The 14,837-nt window shown below is 46.8% G+C and overlaps 1 protein-coding gene across 2 annotated transcripts in view; it reads left to right on the forward strand.

Moving 5' to 3' along the window:
* The first annotated feature begins 2,349 nt into the window (after nt 1–2,349).
* The window catches only part of AP2M1 (adaptor related protein complex 2 subunit mu 1), a 42,182-nt gene continuing 29,694 nt past the window's right edge, over nt 2,350–14,837 (forward strand). Inside the window, exons 1-2 of one of the 2 annotated variants that reach the window (XM_006138455.4) lie at nt 2,403–2,503; nt 4,436–4,492. The gene's annotated coding sequence lies outside the window, so the exon portion shown is untranslated. Of the gene's footprint in view, nt 2,504–4,435; nt 4,493–14,837 lie in introns of both variants that reach the window. The other variant, XM_075938119.2, reaches the window with a different exon arrangement.

Genomic DNA, 14,837 nt, shown 5'->3' on the forward strand with positions numbered 1-14,837 from the left:
CAGGGGAGTGTGTATGAGAGAAAGACAGGCAGGGGAAGGTTGAAGCCCCTTCCTCCCCCCTCAGATTCATACCAGAGCTATCACCTAATAAACCATCTTGTTAGTCTTTAAAGTGCTGCATAGTCCTGTCTTTTGTTTCATACCAGAACTACTTGCTGTTTCCCTTCCTGTCCCTGTCAGGGAGTGAGAGTGAGGTGCACAGCATGTCTGCATCCTATGCTTCCTACGCAGCAACGCTATTTCGAAATAACTTAGTTCGCATCTACACAGCCGGCAGTTATTTCAACATCATGTTGAAATACTGTCAAGCTGGAGGACGTCTTAGTCTGACTCATAACCCTCGTTTTATGAAGAGTAAGGGAAGTCAGAGGAAGAGTGCTCTATTTTGAAATAAGTGCTGTGTAGGTAGCACCAAAACTTGAAATAAGCTACGCTGTGTAGCTTATTTTGAGTAAAGCCCTGCTGTGTAAACGCACCGAGAGTGAGGAAGGCAGCAAACTGTGCGCTTTCCCCTCTCTTCCTACCAAAGGGGGACAGCAATGTACCTGTACAAATTGAGGGGAGAGCTTCAGCCCTGTTTGGTGGGCCTAGCTCTTACCATTTAGGAGTTTTTAAACCAACAGGCAAATTCTTTCAAATATATAGTAGATGGGTGTATAGCTGTGCACAGTGAAGCTTTCCAGGTGTAGACTGGGGCCTTTGAATACCTGTCTCCTCCATGTGACTTTCCTTCTGTTACCTCCAGTCCAACCAGGAGCCTTTGATACCTTTATCTTTAACAGAATCCTAGAAGAGAATCAAAATGCAGGACAATGTAGCACTTTAAAGACTAACAAGATGGTTTATTAGATGATGAGCTTTCGTGGGCCAGACCCACTTCCTCAGATCAAATAGTGGAAGAAAATAGTCACAACCATATATACCAAAGGATACAATTAAAAAAAAGTGAACACATATGAAAAGGACAAATCACATTTCAGAACAGGAGGGGGATGCGGGGGGGGGGGGGGAAGGAAGGAAGGTAAGTAAGTGTCTGTGAATTGATGATATTAGAGGTGGGGAGAGTGGGATGTTTGTGAGTTAATGGTACTTACCTTCCTCCCCCTCCTGTTCTGAAATGTGATTTGTCCTTTTCATATGTGTTCACTTTTTTTAATTGTATCCTTTGGTACATATGGTTGTGACTATTTTCTTCCACTATTTGATCTGAGGAAGTGGGTCTGGCCCACGAAAGCTCATCATCTAATAAACCATCTTGTTAGTCTTTAAAGTGCTATATTGATCTGCATTTTGCTTCAGCTACCCCAGCCTAACACGGCTACATTTCTATCACTATTCTAGAAGAGAATGTGTTCTATTGAAAATACAGGGGCCTGGGACTAAACTGTCCCCTTTTGACATTGTGAGGCCTTTTCCAAATTCTAGATTGGACAAATGAGGCAGAAGGGTGAAGAAGGAATTAGGAGAGTGGCCAACTCTTGCAATATCTTGAAGTCTCAGTGGCCAGAGTATCTCAGCTTTATGTTTTAAAGTTCTGGGGGGGGGGGGGGGCAAACCAAAGCCTAAAAGTGCCCCCATGATATATTCAAGTCCCCAAACCATTAAAAAGAATCATTTTCAACTCACAATTTTAAGCTAATCACATCAGTGTGAGTTCTGACTGGATTATGGAATGTGTGAGGTTGGCAATGGGGGGGTGGGAGGGAAGGAAAGATCCGAGGGAGGGATTGCGATGGTGGGAGAGGCGAATTGCTGGGTGTGTCATTTGGACAACCCGTGCCTCAGTTTCCCAGTGTGAAGGAGAAATGCTGGTGTCGTTCCTAGCCGATTGTTAAGTACCTGCCAGGAACCCTGGCACCTTGGGAGCGGCGTTAATGTGCCTGCAGCGATGGGGCTCCCCGCCCCGTCCCTTAAGAGATGCCCCCAGGAGCCGTGTGGACTCTGCTGCCCCGTCATCCTGCTCACGGGCGGCCAGAACCACATTCACAGAGGCCTGCTATCTCTGACAAGGGCTGCGGGAATAAGGGCGGGCCTATTACCCCACCCCGTGGATTTGCCGGGGGGAGGGAGCTTTTCTTATCCCCAACCTCGGCCTCGAACTCTGGCCCCAGGCGTTGTCCACCCCCGGGGACTACAAACCCCAGCATGCAACGCCCCTCCCGGAGGTCCTGGGTCTCCTACGCGGCTGTCTAGCCGGGGAGACTACAAATCCCAGAACGCAGTGCGCCAACTTGATCCGAGCGGCTTCTGATGCCGCAGGAGCAAGCTGTCGCGGTGCATATTGGGACGTGAAGTTTTCGCGTCCCCGATCCGCGCAGCTCTCCCTCGGTGCCCCACCCGGCCTTGCTGGAGGCGCATGCGCGGAGGCTGCTGGGCGTGGGCTGGGCATGCGCGGAGGCGGCGGCTCTGCAGTAAAGCGAGGGGAGCGCTGTGGGGAGGGGGAGTCCGCAGCCATCTTGGGGACTGGCCGGAGAGGCGGCGTGAGAGCGGGCGGCACCGGCAGGTGAGGCCGGGTAGCGGCTCCTGGGGCGCGGCGGGGCCGGGAGGAGACTCGGGGCCGGGCTCCCCTGGGGGCCGCGGGGCTCTGGCTAAGGGCGGGGGGCGCAGCCTGCCCTGAGGGGGGCCCCCCGCGTGTCCTGTGTCCCGGGTGGGGGCGGGGCTGCCCGGGAGGGGGCACAGCGGGGAGAGGGTCCCTGTGTGGGGGGGGGGGGTGCGGGGAATGCCCCGTGTTTTGGGGGGTGTCCCGGGTGGGGGCGGGGCTGCCCGGGAGGGGGCACAGCGGGGAGAGGGTCCCTGTGTGGGGGGGGGGGGGTGTGTGGGGGGGGGGGTGCGGGGATAGACCCTGTGTCGGGGGGGTGCGGGGAATGCCCCGTGTTTTGGGGGGTGTCCCGGGTGGGGGCGGGGCTGCCCGGGAGGGGGCACAGCGGGGAGAGGGTCCCTGTGTGTGTGTGGGGGGGTGCGGGGATAGACCCTGTGTCGGGGGGGTGCGGGGAATGCCCCGTGTTTTGGGGGGTGTCCCGGGTGGGGGCGGGGCTGCCCGGGAGGGGGCATAGCGGGGAGAGGGTCCCTGTGGGGGGGGGGTGCGGGGATAGACCCTGTGTCGGGGGGGTGCGGGGAATGCCCCGTGTTTTGGGGGGGTATCGCAGGAGCGTGCAAGAGAGAGAGATGGGGGGGTGGCCACGGTCGCTGTCTGGCCGCGTTATTCTGAACCTGTAAATAACGCCCCCTAGTCCCCCTGGACCGGCCCGACAGCCCCCTGTGGCTAGCGTCTTGTGCCGCCCCAGTGCACGGGAAAGACCCCTCCTGGGGGCGGGAGAGCTCGGCTTTGAGCTCACCAGTATTTGCCTGGGTCAACGCTTGGGTGGGAGACTCCAAGAACACAGGCACTGCAGGAAATGGTGATAGGTGGCTTTTCGCCTGTGTCAGCATACAACCCCCGGCTCTCCTGGGTACTTGTAAAAGGCCGTATGCTGAGAAGAGAGGAAAACTAAGGTCCTGTGACTGCTATGCTCTGACCCTTCACTAGGTTAAGTAGAATAGTGATAGAAATGTAGCTGTGTTAGTCTCCTGTAGCTGAAACAAAATACAGGACTATGTAGCACTTTAAAGACTAACAAGATGGCTTATTAGGTGATGAGCTTTCCTGGGCCAGACCCACTTTCTCAGATCAAGTAGGTGAGGGTTTTTTTTGGGGGGGTGGGTTGTAACTGGGATGTTATCTTTGTAAATTGTAGCTGGGCTCCTCAAAGATCTCCTCCAGTTCCTTTTGGATATAATTCTTCCTTTCTTGTGTAGGGTTGCTGGGCAGCTGTTGAATAGCTTGTCTTTCTCCATCCCAGGACTGCGTAGTGCTGAGCCACTGACAAAGGAAATAGATATTGATGATAGCTAAATGCTAATAATATTTGTAGTCCACTGTTCAGAATGCAGATACCCTCATCACTAGATGAGAACACAATCTATTCCATGTATCCATTCTACAGCTGCAAGTCCTTGAGTGAAATGGGAATTAAGTTAGGATGTGTTGATCTTGCTTGGAGGTCATGTGGTATATTCTAATATGATGGGCTAAAGTAAGCAAAGGCCTCAAGTACATTGGGAGTATCCCCTTCCCAAAGCTATCTGCGTTCTTGATGTAAGTATGATCATGGATTGCAGCTTTTCAGTAAATCCTACTGGATTGAGGCATTGCATAGCTCTGGTAACTGTAAACTGTTGTTCTAAGGTTTAAAATGAGGTCTTTATCACGCAGCTCTTCCACTGCATTTCCTTTCTCTGGGCTTTTGGCTTTTATACAGTTGCAGGAAACCCATTGTTTATCTATCATTGCAGTTGGCTTCTCTCCACATGAGGAAGCTAATCTTATCTGATTGGTCTTTCCTATTTTAAGCTGTAGGTTTTTTTGATCACCAGTCTTCTCCCCTTTGCACTACAGACTAGGCAGCCCAAAGGTGAAGTCTGACAGCAAAATCAGAACCTGGCACCCTTGCAGGTAGGCAAACCTGAATGCATTGTCCATTCCAAAGGTCTGGGATATTAGGGGGCCTCCTTAGTGAGTGCACATTCTGTGTTGCTACAGGCTGTGTTGACACTGAAGAGTCTGTTGCCATAGCTAAGCTGTCATTATAGCCCCCTAATGTAGCATGTACCAGGAGTTTTTCTGCTGGTGCGGGAATGCCAGTTACCCAAACCGCACTATCTGTGCCATGAGAAGGAAACCTTCTTCTGTTGGCATAGATGCATCTATTCTGGAGGATTTGTTGACATTGCTGTGATGATGTGATGTGTGGATTTTGCACACCATAACTGACAGATGTTGGGGTTAGGGGTGGCTTGCAGCATGAGGAGTTGAGAAGTAAATGATTGAACATGTTCATTGGTGTTGTAATGAGAAAAAAATCTCTTTTCTGTCTTATCCTTTGTTCGTTCTTAGTCTAATTCCGTGTGTCAAATGCATCAAATACTTCTACCAGCCTGCAGCATCCTTTAACTTTAATGCAAAGAGGTGACCAGCAGAGACTTCAGGCCCCAATAGGCAACATTTCATTTTGATTCCAGGAGGAGAGCAATGAATATACAATTATTAAGCTAAAAGAATGCTGGGACCCGGAACTCAGAATGTTTTCTCACTTAGCAATGGCAATAGGAAACTTGCTGTTGAGTGGGGCCTAAATTATCAATTTTCTTAAGCTCTTGCACCCTAAGCGTAAGCTTCTAGCCTTTAATCTTCCAAGGTGGGTGGAATGTAACTTATAGTCATGAGATTCTAGAACATCTATCTGCTTGTCAGAGCTTTGTCAAGAAGCATGAAATGAAAGATGGGACTGTTGTTGTTGAGAGCCCTATAAGCAGCAGTGAAACTGAGCTGATGCGTTACTCAACTTCAGGCTGCTGGTTGGAAGCAGTGGAGGGAGAAGCTGGAGCTGTCTCTTGCAGAGAAAGTTTGGTGGTCAGAGGCTAAGGGAGGGACCATGTAATGAGAATCTGTTCCTTCCACATGTCAAGTTGCAGCTTGGAGCAGAGAAGCAGAAAGCTGTTCCTCACTGTCAGTAGTGCTTCAAAGTGACACTTGTTAGCCACAAACTATGAAACATGGCATCCTCAAGTGAGATCTACAAAGAGCCTCTGATAGGAATCCCGGTACTGTTCCCTCCTGCCTTCTTGTTCTGAGGACTTACTGAGCAGCTCTTAATTAGATATTGTCTCAAACTCCAGTGGTGTACCCCTTTCTCCTGTAACTATCCCTGGCTGAGTTTAGACCTCCATATTTAAAAGGTGCTGGATATTTGCAAGGATATTAAAGTAAGGGCAACAGCTGGCTGTTCTCACCATAAACGATATGCAGCTCTTGATCGGGGTGTTAAAATGCATTTATTTTTGTAAACATGTAACTGGCTCACCAAGGGCACAGGGTCCTGCCTGCCTTCTGATCCATGGTGCTGCCTCAATTAGTGGCAGTGCCATAGAGGTGGGGGTGCATGCAACTGTGACGGTTAATAAATATTAATATCCCTAGCTCATGAGCTTTATAAGACACCATTAGATGCTTGCCAGAGAAGTGTGTGCTTAAATTACCTAGTGTTATGCCACCTGCTTTGTGCTGTAGGATAGTATTGTTTGATCCGATAAACTCAACTCCAACTAGAAAGTAATTGGCTTATTAAGAAGCCTCATTTTGCTTAAGTCAGATCTGTCAGAATTAACACCCTTCCTCTTTCTGCCACTGTTACACTTGTACTGCGTTTCAAGAGTCATCTGCTTTACCATGTAATGTTTTGTGCAATGCTGAATTCCTGCCTCTTGGTTGTGAGTTGCATAGGACTCATTTCTGTAAAAATATTGCTACTCAGAGGCACATTCCCCTGGATTATTCCTGGGGCTATCCTCATCTAGCTGATGGCTCTTGTGCTGCTTAGTCAGTAAGCTTATTAATGTTTGGGAGCCTCACTCACTACTTGGAAATCACAGCTCAAATCAATTTAGTAGGGTACTAAACAAACAAGATCACTTGGGCAATGAACAGCAGACCAGATTGGGTGATGGCTGGTGAAAACCAGTACTGTAAGTCTCATGCCTTCTGGGAAAATAGTTATTTTTCAACTTTCATGCATTTCCATCCATGTGTAGCTTGTTCTGGGGAAAGATACCACTTTGAGAGCAGTAGACTGAGCATTTCTTAGCTGGAGTAGGTAAGAGCAGTGCAAACGTTCCCAGTATTACAGGTTCCCATCAGAGTGCCTCATTGATCATCAAGCCAAGCTTCTTGATGGCTACTAAGAACAGGACTGGAACTGCCCACTTGTTTTGCAAAGGGTCTGTTGCACATGGAGATGGCTGTTGGTAGTGACTAAAAGCCAAGATTGCTAGTGATTTGTCAGGTATTGCATCCATCTACCAAAACTTAACCAACCAACTGCCAGTAAAGAAAAGGTCAAGACAGCCAGAGAAACCATTTTTTAAATGTTGCTCTGATAACCTACAGTAGTGCCTTTCAAACTTTCTAGGGTGCATACCCCTTTCTAAGTGGAGTCTACCACATACCCTCATTCAAGAGAGGGTAATAATAAATTCCCATCCTGCTGGCAGACTTGCTTTAAACTACAATTTCAAAGGTGTAGTGGGTTTGCAGCACAGAAGCTTGGCATACTGCATGTCAGGTTTTTTTATGACAGGAAGAATTTCAGCAGAGCTGTGTGGTTTTTTTTTTTTTTAACCACTCTTCCCGAGAAGGGGAATTCTCTGAAATGAGCCAGTGAGAATTTACTTTTCAGATGTGTATTGGTGTGTTTGTTTTAGGAAAGTCCATGGTTTCCGTAATAGGATGCAATAATGGCCTTAATGACATCTGAGTTCCTCATGTTTCTAGAAGAACTGAACTTGGAACTATTGCAGGTGTTTCCTGCCATCACCTGAGTAAGGTGCCAAGATTGGGTTAGAGCTGTGGTTCTCCGCCTATTTATCCTTGTGAGCTGCACATGAAGTGCTGATGTGGGCCACATCCACAGTGTATATTTTCTACCTATGTGGATGGCCCTAAGCACGTCTTTTGTTGATTGCGCTGCAGTTTGGATTGAGAATCACTGGTTTAGAATCTGGAATTGGGAATGTTGAAAGATGATAGTTACCCCAATTTCCTCCATTTCTCTGCGGAATCTTGTCTTTCTACTCTAAGGGTACATCTAGACTACATGCCTCTGTCGCCAGAGGCATGTAGATTAGGCTACCCGACATAGTAAAATGAAGCGGCGATTATTTAAATCGCCGCTTCATTTTACTATGTCGGGTAGCCTAATCTACATGCCTCTGGCGACAGAGGCATGTAGTCTAGACGTACCCTTTGAGGTGTGGAGCATAGAGTAGTGTAGGAGGCTGCAAACGTGTTGGAAGGAGTGCTTGTAAGCACAACGTTCTCCTTTCCCATTTGAAGCTACTGCCCCCTCCCTAATCTGTTTGGCCTGGCCAGGCTGGTGGGTGACTTCTATTCACAACCCTGTTGTGGGCTGCTGATTGTGGGCTGGAGGGGGGCATGCTTCAGACAGTGGGAATGGGATGGGGGGAGAAATAGGATGAACAGTGACCATAGCCATCAGGAAGGCAGGGCCACCTATGTGTGAGCTGGGAGTCTGGCAGTCTCCCCTCTCCCTTTGTTAGCTGAGGTACTAGTGTCCTATGGAGGGCATGGGAATACCTACTTGGCCAAGTGAAGCAGCTACTGTTGGAATGTTCTTTTTACAGTGGGTGTCCAGTTCAGATAGCTCAATGAAATGAAGGGATCACTTCCCATCTGTGAGTGGCCTATGATGCAGAGGGTTGTGTTGAGTAAGTGCGGCAGGGGTGGGGGCAACTGCCCGGGAGCCAGGGCTTGTGGGGAGCCTGCTTAAAAGCCAGCTCCTCTTCCCCTCCCCTTGCTGCTGCTGCCTCTGTGTCAGAGGCAGTAGTGTGGAGAAGGGGGCCCTTGCATGTAATCATGAAGGTTAACCCATGAGCCCAGCCTGTTTAAATGTATACACTATCACATCCCTAGTGTAGAGCCTCTACCTAATACCTTAGTCCCTTCCTCAAATCTGGACATGAGGCTTACTCTTAAATTTACACAGCTGTAGTGCTCTGTGGTGTGGAATAAGTATCTTTGAGCACCATTGCTATGCTGATCTAGCCCCACCCCGGTGTAGATGCAGCTAGCTTGTTGGAAGAATGCTACTGCTGCTTGGGGTGGCTGAGGTCCTGTAGCAACAACCAAGCCCCTTCTGGGACTATAGGCTGTATCAGCACTACAGGTTTTCAGTGACGTAGCTGCAGCTTTGCTCCAGGTCCTGTAATGTAGGCACTCCCACCTGCAGCATAGACTTACCTTCCGGGCTTGTGCTTCTCAACCTGTGTGGCAAGACATGCTAGTTCTACTCAAGCTAATGTGTTAAAAATGACCATGGGAGCCTTGGAGCTGGCTGGCTACCTGAGTACAGACCCAGAGTGAAGTATTTGTATTTGGGTGGCTAGTCTGTGTTGCAACATCCACACTTCTGTCTCTTTACGTTCCAGCTCCAGCAGAACTAGTGTGTATCTGTCTACCCAGGCTGAGAGGCATGCTCCACAGTGTAAACCTTCTCTTACCTGAGACAGGCACATGTGCTCATTGTGGCCTCACCACTTCCCTATGATCATACTCCTGGTAAACTTGGAGGGGAGTGACATGTGCATGTATGTGAGGGTGCCCAAAGCAAGGGAGGCAGTCAGCATTACAGGTGTGGTGATGGGACTGTTGGAGTAATGCTAGGGGAGTCTGCAGAGTGGGGAACAATAAGAGGCGTCTGAGCAGTGAGCGGAAATGTTGCTCTTGTGGGCTTAAAGGAGTGAGATATGTAGTGGAGGGTTTTCATCTCTTCCCACTAACTGTGCTTGTCCCTTTACAGTTCTTGCTTCTGCTTCATGTCCATATCCACTCAAGCTTCGCAGTGGGGGAGGATTTAAAAAATGGTGATATACCTATCTCCTAGAACTGGAAGGGACCTTGAAAGGTCAAGTCCAGTCCCCTGCCTTCACAGCAGGACCAAGTACCATCCTGGACAGATTTTCCCCAGATCCTAAATGGCCTCCTCAAGGATTAAACTCACAACCCTGGGTTTAACAGGCCAGTGCTCAAACCACTGAGCTATCCCTCCCCCCACAGCCTGGTTCTGAGGGAGAACCAGGCAGTGTTGGGCAAGTAAACAGGTGATGAGGCTGTGAAGGGGCTAAAACACACCAGTACTGTCTGGCAGTGGGGTAATGGCTAAAATGGAGCCTGAAGCAGTGGAGGGCGACAGGGGAGTATAGAGAACTTTTAAAAAACATGGACCTTAAATGCCCCAAAACTCTCTAATGCAGGGTTAAGGTTGCTCAGTGGGGCCTTGTGCCCTCCCAGAATGTGGAGAGTGGCTAAAGTACACCCCAACCCTGCCCCCTGGAACTGTCAATGACCACTAGGAAAATTTCAGTAAACATGGTATAACAGTTGTTAACTCACCAACGGAAATGGTGGATTTACCCCTCATGACTTCATTCAAATCTAGGTTGACTAGAGTGCCATACTGGAAGTTGCTTTAAACTATTAGGCTTAATACACGGGTAACCAGAAAGGTCACTTTTTATGTTAGACTAGATCTAACTTTCTTTCTGGCCTTAACAATCTACAGTAAATAATATGAAGGACTAAAAACATTTCATTGTGTTCCCTGCATTTGAACTTCAGCACTTGTCTGGTGCACTCAGCTCTGTTCACTGTTGGGTGTGGCTGTGAATTAGAGGGATTAGAGGATTTAGAGTATTGCTGCCAAATTACTTGCTGTTAACTATATGGGATGTCAAGGTTTGAGAAGGCTCTTGTTCCTATCAATTGAGCACTGAATGTTCAGAAACTGACATGTGACTTACCCTCTATGAATGCTACAGACATAGCCTTACTTATGTAGTGGAGCTGTTTTCTACATCTGTATGCATTGTATAGTGGAGCTGTTTTGTACATCTGCAAAAACTGCTTTGTTGCTGTAGGTAATCCATCTCCCTGGGTATCAGTGGGTAAGTTGGTGGAGGAATTCTTCCATCGTTCTAGCTGTATTTGTATTGGCGTTAGGGGGAAGGTCAACTTAACTATGGGGCTCAAGTGTGTGACCTAGCTACTTCACTCAAGGATGTGAAAAAACTCAATCTACATAAATGTAGTCCAGGCTTAAGTGTGCCTTCACATGAAGCCTATTGTCACAATACCTGTTGGAGACTAAAATAAATACATCTGTACTGGGGAGTGAGGAAGGATTGTAACCTTTACAGAAAAGGTTCAGGCTTGTCACGCACAACAATGGTAACTGCTAGCATGTCAGTCTTTCATCTTCAGGTGAAAGATGCTCCCTAGTGTGCTTCTGATGGAGCAAAAGGCCAATTAGGCTTTATGCTCTGTCAAGATTTTTCATACCTTATTACAGTTTAATAGCATGCAATAGGCAAGCCAAATCTGAGGCAGTCCTGCTTAGGCCAAGCTACCTTGAAGCCTGGAAGTGCAAGGAGAATAACAGAACTGTTAGTCATTCAAGGCTGATTGTTTCCCAGTAACAGGATTGCTCACTCTGAGTCATTCTGCTTTATGCATAGCAGCTTTCTCCAGTTCCAGTTGGATATTTTTTCATTGGAGGCCTCCTAATTCCAACAGCTATGAGTCACCAAATGATCAGCGTTTCAGTTAACTGAACTGTGTCCCTTGCATTTCTTAACCATTACATGCTGTTTGTGCTTTACATCCCACTTAAAGAATCTGCAAGGGGGAAGACTGTTCTTGTACCTTGTGCATTTTTCCATAACTGAACAAACTTTTAACCTCTTCTGTGCAGATGCATCCCCTGGTTCTAGGCAGGATTGTGCCATAGTTCAGGCCCTGGACTTTAGCTCAGGAGATCTGGGTTCATTTCCCTGCCATGCCACAGACTTCATGCCCTTGAGCAAGCAGTATAGTCTGAGTTCTTCTTCTGTAAAGTGGTAATGCTCCCTTAAGTTGCAGGTGTTGGGGGGGGGGCCCCCCCATCAAAAATATTGCCCTCCCTTGCTCTACATCCTAGCAGCAAGGCAATAGCTACCTGCTCAAAGACATGGAGGGAGAGAGCTATGAATTCAGGATGTGAACATGTACATGGTTAAGTGATGAGCCTGGGCTCATTATGTAATGTGCACAGTTACAAGTGATTCCCCTGCATAGTGGATGTAACATGAAAATGATATTTTAGCAGGTAAATGTGTTTATTTAGATAAACATGTAACATCCCTACTATGAATACTGTTGCTTCCAAGGGTGCTATTCCAAAATTGGCTGCATTTAGCCTGCAGGTGGTATTGTAGCTGCTCATTGAGACAGTGGTGGGTAGAATATCTATTCTGTTAAAAGCCAAGTTAGAGAGTATGAGCTGGTGGACTCAGGATAGTAATGGAAAAGCCAGGACACACTTACTAGCTTAATCGGTGAGGAGTCCTGTGGCACCTTATAGATTAACTGAAGTGTTGGAGCATAAGCTTTTGTGGGCAAAGACCCACTTCATCAGATGCATGTAGTGGAAATTTCCAGAGGCAGGTATAAATATGCTGGTCAGAATCAGGCTGGAGATGACAAGGTGGATCCAATCAGGGATGATGAGGCCCACTTCTAGTAGCTGATCTGGAGGTGTGAATTCCAAGAGAGAAGCTGCTTTTGTAGTTAGCTAGCCATTCAGTCTTTATTTAATCCAGAGTTGATTGTGTCAAACTTGAAGATGAACTGTAGCTCAGCAATTTCTCTTTGAAGTCTGGTCCTGAAGTTTTATTGCTGCAGGATGGCTACCTTTAGATCTGCAATTGTGTGTCCAGGGAGATTGAAGTGTTCCCGTACAGGTTTTTGTATGTTGCCATTCCTAATATCTGATGTGTCCATTTGATTCTTTTACCTAGGGACTGTACGGCTGCCCCTCTGATACTTACTAGCTTAATGTGGCCTTTAGTCACTCGTCCTGTTTTGGGATCATACCACTTCCTTGCATGGGGCTTGAAGCTTGTTTGTACATACATTGAATATGTAATGTAGTAAGTGTTATTACTGCACACAATCAACCCTGCTAGTTTTTAAACATATGGCTTTATAAGATAATCTGATCTGGTATGGGAGTTAACACACTAAGTCCAATAACCTTTGTCATGTGGTGCTTAAGGGGATGGAAGTAATCCCAGAGTAGAAAGTATGTAAGAATAGCATATCCACAGGGAAACTTTCTTAATCGCTAATGCCCTTAGGCATGATGTGTTAGATTTTATTCCAAATAGTAATGGAATAGTCCTTCTGGAAACCAGCCCCACTCTTCTCCAGGAGATCACATAGCAGTAAGCTTCTCAGGCACAAACTTCATTGGGTAAATGTTTACTCCTAAATGTTTGTTTTTTTTTAATTCGAATATTGCTTTCAGTGTAAATGACACTGTACCATTTGCTATCTTAAGTTTGTTCTTTTATGACTTCTAATCTCTCTCCATTGAAGTCTTGTCCTACTTCCAGTTGTACTTTTATCTCTGGGAACAGATTTAATCTCCTTGAGGTAAGCTGAGTACAGAATAGTTCAGCTTCTCTTGGTGTGTTGCAGGGAACATTCTAATAGTATATAGTTCGTTATAGACTTCCATTTGTCCCTTTTACCCATCTGGATTGGATAGGAAGAATAGCATGTGGCTATTGGCATTCACTTACAACAGGGACAAGAAATCTTCTGGCACAGCAGCCAGGTGCTTCAGAACAGCTCCACACAGCTTTAAGTGGCTAGCTGCTCTCTGTGGCTCTCTGCTCTGGGCACCATGGGGGAGAGGAAAGGTTTATTGTATGTTGCCCCTGCCCCTTAGCAAAATCTCTTAGCTCTCATTGGCCAGTTTCCAAACAATAGGAGCAGCACCGGCTCCCACCTATTCCTCTTCTCTCCTCCTTCCTCCCCCCCCCCCCCCTCCACACTGTTACCTCTGATACATGTAGCCTCCTGTCCCGCTGCTTCTGTAACGGTTAACCAATGAACCCAGGCTCATAAGTTTACCAGGTACATATTCACATGCCTAGTGACCGCTTAATCCCTTTCCTCCAGGTCACAACTCCCAGACCACACACTCCATTCCCCTGCCCCAGGTCACAACCTCCTCCTTCCCCTAAACTCCCTCTCAAACCCCACACCCTCTCCTGCACCCAACCTCTGTCCCAGACTCCACACCCACTCCATAAAAGTGTGACCCTTGATCACTTTCCAAAATCTTGCAGTAAAATTATTGCCCACCCCTGATATACAAGACTGTCAGTAAGCACATATTTCATGGCCCTTTACTTGACTGCAGACAGGGCAGTTATCTTTGTAGTACTACTCTCTGGGTGAAGCCACAAAAGCTGCTGTTAAGATAGATATGATTGGAAGGAGCAAATGGAATGAAGAGGGCAAACAATTGCATTGCAGAAACTGGGTATGCATTAAATCAGCTATCTGTTCATAGATAAGTTTGCTGTGTTCAGACTGGTAACCTCTAGATATGTGAGGCTAATAATTGCACATGAGGATTCACTGCCAAATAGCTGATCTTAGCTATTTTGTAGAAGGGGAAATCCTTGCTCAGTTTTCCCAAAGAACAAATAGTTTAGAAACTTGAAGTGTCACCAGTAAGTGCAAAGTAAAGTGTAGTTTGCCCAAGTTACCTAACTCAATCTTCTGAACTTCTTTTTATGCCCTGTTGTACTTTGACTTCCTTATCAAAGATTGCCTTGAAGAAAAGATGTCTGGCTGCAGGTCATGGCTTAACCTAATGACACAGTAGGTTAAGGAGTAGAATTCTGCAGTATGTGGATCTGGCTTTGTAGGTACTATAAATTCTGAAGTACAGTTCTTCACACTTAGTTTTCCTGATGTCATCAAATCTGTCTGGGAACTTACATTGCATTGTTTCTGGCCTGTGGTAAGGGAGAAACATATAGTTCCAGATGAGATGCTGTAGAATAGCTCTTTCTGTTGGACATAAATGTAATTGATTATAAATCATCTGCTGAGTTTCTAGTGGTAGTCTTAGGCTTAGCCTAACAAATTTCTTCACAGATGCAGTTTATAGCCATGAAAGTGCTTTTGCCAATGTGATAGCCTTATGCCTGTTTCTGAGCAAAATACACTGGAATAAGTTTGCTAGCATTGTTTGGACTATTTTTTTTGAAAATTGCCCTTTTTGAAAACTATCTGCATTGACACTGCAATCGCATTCTTTCAAAATTAAATTGAAAACTTGGTTTTTTTACATTGGCAAGCCTCAAATTATGAGGAAGAATGCCTTTTTCGA

This window comes from Pelodiscus sinensis, chromosome 10, assembly GCF_052426305.1.
Source record: "Pelodiscus sinensis isolate ZL-2025 chromosome 10, ASM5242630v1, whole genome shotgun sequence".
NCBI lineage: Eukaryota > Metazoa > Chordata > Testudines > Trionychidae > Pelodiscus > Pelodiscus sinensis.